Genomic DNA, 4,117 nt, shown 5'->3' with positions numbered 1-4,117 from the left:
TGTAAGGAACCCTGGTGGTACAGTGCTTAAGGCATTTGATGGCTAATCAGAAGGCTTGCAGTTCAAATCCACCAGCCACTCCATGGAAGGAAGACTGGGTGTGGTGAATTGCTTGAAGTGGCCCTTCTAGCCATTGTCCTCCATTCTATGATGTTTTGTAAATCCCATTACCCATGCCTGTTTGGGGTGGTGTGATAGTTAAGGTCAGGTATCAGCTAGGCTGGGCAAATGGTAGTTGTCATTCCTTATAATGACTGGCAATTGACTCTGTGAAGGGATTTAGGTTATTTCTGTTGGAGCAACACAGGTGGAATGTATCTTGAGTCCTTCCTTGCTGGAGGGTATAATTCAAATCACCACCCTTAGCTTCCTTGAGGGTATATCTACAAATCTCCTGGGAAGATTCCCCTCCTCTTGCTCTGGTTTTGTGTCTTGGCTCATCCTCATCTCATCCCTGGATTTGGGACAACAGCCGTCATCTGATCTGCTGATTGAGGTTCATCAAACCCTGAGAGTTGGGAGGCTCCTCCAGACCTACTCACGGACCTGGGACTTGCCAGCCTGCCAGCCTCCACCACTGCTATGTGAGACGAACCCTTGGGTGTCTGTGAGTTCTGTGAGGTGTTACAGTGAAATATAGGACCCTAAGACTGGGGAAATTACTTGGAGGAGGAAGAGGAGGAGTTAATGTCTGAAATGATGGAGTGGTACGGTAGTATGGACATTTGGGACATCTTTAACCTCTGCTTCATGGGGACTGGCCTTGTGCTGATCTTTCTGAGAGAAATTATTCAAGCACTGGGCAATCTACTTCCATAAAGATTTACCACCTCAGAAACCCAAAGAGGGTCTATGTTATATAAAATGGTGAAAACAATTTGATATCCATACATGCAGTATTTTTCTTCCTCCTTGGAGCATTATACATTCTAAAGAGATCCTTAGGGACTCCTTAAAGAGGAAAATGTAATTACTTTGTTTACATTATTATTGACACTTGGAGGATCTATTATTCAACATTTAATTGTATGTGCAAGGAGAAAAGTAATCGAATAAAGAGTAGGGCTTGATAAGTTCTATAAATAATGACGATTTTTTTTAAAAAAAATTAAAGGTACACATTCTTCAATTGGACATCACAAAGGGAATGGAGTGTAGTAACATCCTTTTTTCCTTTAAGGATGCTCATTTAGAGAAAGAATTAGGGAAAGTACAAAGCAAATCTCTTATCGTTAGCAGAATATAAACTTTTGGTTTTCATACAATTGTCCTCTACACTTATCTTCAGTAGTGATTCTAGAATCTGATACCCTATTTCCTCTATGTTTAATATTTGAAGTGGGACATTGTCCAAGAATGCCCAAACATACCGATGCCTATCCTCTACCTCTCCAATCCACCTCTGCACTCCTGCCATTTGGTCTCTTGAAAATTCCTCCTGGCCATTTATAAACAGTAGCATAATTTTGTGGTATATTCAATTTTATTGGGTACAAATTCAAGTTTTCCTCATATCTGTTCATGACAAACCAATTCCAGAGTTCTTCAGAACACAGAAGCCTTACCTAGATGGCCACATGCATAGGACATAACAGGACAATACACATTATTTCCATTTATCTACTAAGGAAAACAAAACAAAACAAAACAACACAACCTAGATAAGACAAAAACACATTTTATTAAAGACTTCAAGAGATCTGGGCCAAAGATACCTATTCTGCAGTGAGGTGAACTTCAATTTTTCCAAGAGCATGTGTTCATGTCATGTTTCAGGGTCAAATTTTGGTAATTTTCAGAATATTTCAAACTTTTTCATATTGCGATTGCACACTTCATAGACTACACTATAATATAAACATAACGTCTATATGAACTGAGAAATAAAACATTCGTGTGACTCACTTTATTGTGATATTTGCTTAATTGTTTGGTCTGGAGCTGAACCTGCATTATCTCAGAGGTATCCCTGTAGAAGATAAACTAGGAGGGATATCACATTTGCATGAGTGGGAATAGCATAGTGAACTGTCCAGAAGTACTCAATGCAGAGGTAGATCTGTCTAACTGCCATTGGTCCCCAGGATTTTCTGTTTTTATGTTTGCTTAGAATGTGGGGTGTGATGGGTTGAGGTGTATACTGGACTTAGAGCACAGTAATCTGTCAGAGGGCAAGGTCTATGTGGGGTAGACTCTAACTCTTCCAGCAACACATCATTCCTGGTTTTCATGTTCTAGTGCAATCCCTTCCCATGTGCATGTGTAGGACCTGGTGATTTCCTTCAAGGAGTAGAATATGGCAAAAATTAGAAATATGCCCTTCAAATTTAGGGTGCAAAAGACAAATACTTTAGTCTTGCTGGTATTCTGTTACTCTCCTACTGAGTCACCTTGAATCAAGTCAATTGCCATGTTGAGAGCTTTCTCAGGGAGAAGCTCATATGGCTAGACATAGAGAGACTTCTGGTCAATCCCAAAAGACATTGAATCCTGCTATAGACACCAGGTGAACTTGGGAGTGAACTTGTCACAGTCATGCCATGAGATACTTGCAGGCCTGGGCAACACCTTGACCACAGCCAAGGGAATAGCCTTTCAGTATTTAGACAGTCTAAAGTATAAAATTACTAAAAAAAATTGTAAAAATGTCTATTTTTATAATATACCAACAGACATCAACTAAAGGGGAAAATTGCAACCTGTGGTGACATTCAAATTAGCAGAAAGCAAGAATGACCAATGCACAAAACTCCAAATCCCAGACAAAGGCTGTAGAAAGACATGTGTGATGTTCCCATTAGAGACACAGATCTTAAGTCAGATATAGAAATAATAGGAGCTTCTTGGTATAGAAACCCTAATTCTCCCTAAATTACTTGATGATTTGCTGATATTAGTGTTACTCTGATCATTTAAAAGAAGAAAAGTGTGTGAATGAATTTAAGGCCCATGCAATCCCTGAGTGCTTTTCTTCTAGTGCTTTCATACATTTTGGGATGTCCGGGAGCTAGAGAGATGAATGAGATTTAGTGAATGTTATCGCAGTTCTCCACCTGGAGTCACCATGGAAGATATATGGTAAGTTGCGTAAATAGTTCAAATATTCACTAGTTACCTACCAAATAGAGTTTCATTACCTGGGTAAAAAAGTAAGACAAAATAGGGCTTGCATGTGTCTGTGTCATGAATTTTCTAAGGAATTTTTTTTTTCGTTTAATATGTTATATCACACAATTTTTAATTATTCAGGAGATGTTCATAAAATTGAAACAGAAAGTGAAGAGAGCTTTCAGCAAGCAAGTTTGTGTTATCTGTATATCTCATGTTGTTAATGAGTCTGCATCTAATCTTGGTATAGCATTCTTCTTCATAAACTGCATGCATAGTTCAGCGATCTTGGGAATACCTAATCATACAACGATTTTTTTTTTTTTTTTGGAATAATCAAAAAGAAAAAAATGTCTCATTTTTATGTTAGGCTCTGTACAACTTGGAAGTCAGACATGAGGATAATATGCAGGCTTCCCCTTAGAATGGGAGGGTCCAGATACCAGAGACATTCACTTTCTTCCCTTCTTGTATCATTAATAATAACTAGCCCTCAGAGATTGCTATACTATGGACCAATTTGGCTAATTGTGAGCTTTGAGCATTTAGCCCTCAAGGCCATGCAACTGTAAATCACCTGCCTGTGTCTTCCAGGCCTTTAATTTGCTCATCCAAGTCCAACTCACTCCATACCAGTGTCTCTCATTTAAAGTGGTCATCTGCCTCAGAAAGTCCATGCCTGAGTCTACCTTCCTGCCAATCCTGAGGAAGAAGCCTTGTCGTCCACCAGGCAGGGGATAGTTAGGGGACTCCCAGTACCTTGTCATGGCATAGCAGATGCTTGTCATAAAACAGTGAGTTCTGGGGAAGACAGTGAACACTGAGGGGCTTGGAAGCATTGTTTCCTCCTTATCTGGGCAGCCTTACACTTGAGATGGCCAGATGGGTCAATGTAAATTGCTAAATTTCAGCTCAGAGGCCTGTGAAAATTCCTACTCCCAGTTCTGGTAGAAGTTCAAGAAAGCTCATTGAGAATTTTAATTATTTGTATGTTGTTGTTGTTGTTGTT

Source organism: Orycteropus afer, unplaced genomic scaffold (genome assembly GCF_000298275.1).
Source record: "Orycteropus afer afer isolate SDZICR_OR568_19922 unplaced genomic scaffold, OryAfe1.0 scaffold00991, whole genome shotgun sequence".
Lineage (NCBI taxonomy): Eukaryota > Metazoa > Chordata > Mammalia > Tubulidentata > Orycteropodidae > Orycteropus > Orycteropus afer.
Note: the sequence above shows the minus strand (reverse complement) of the source record.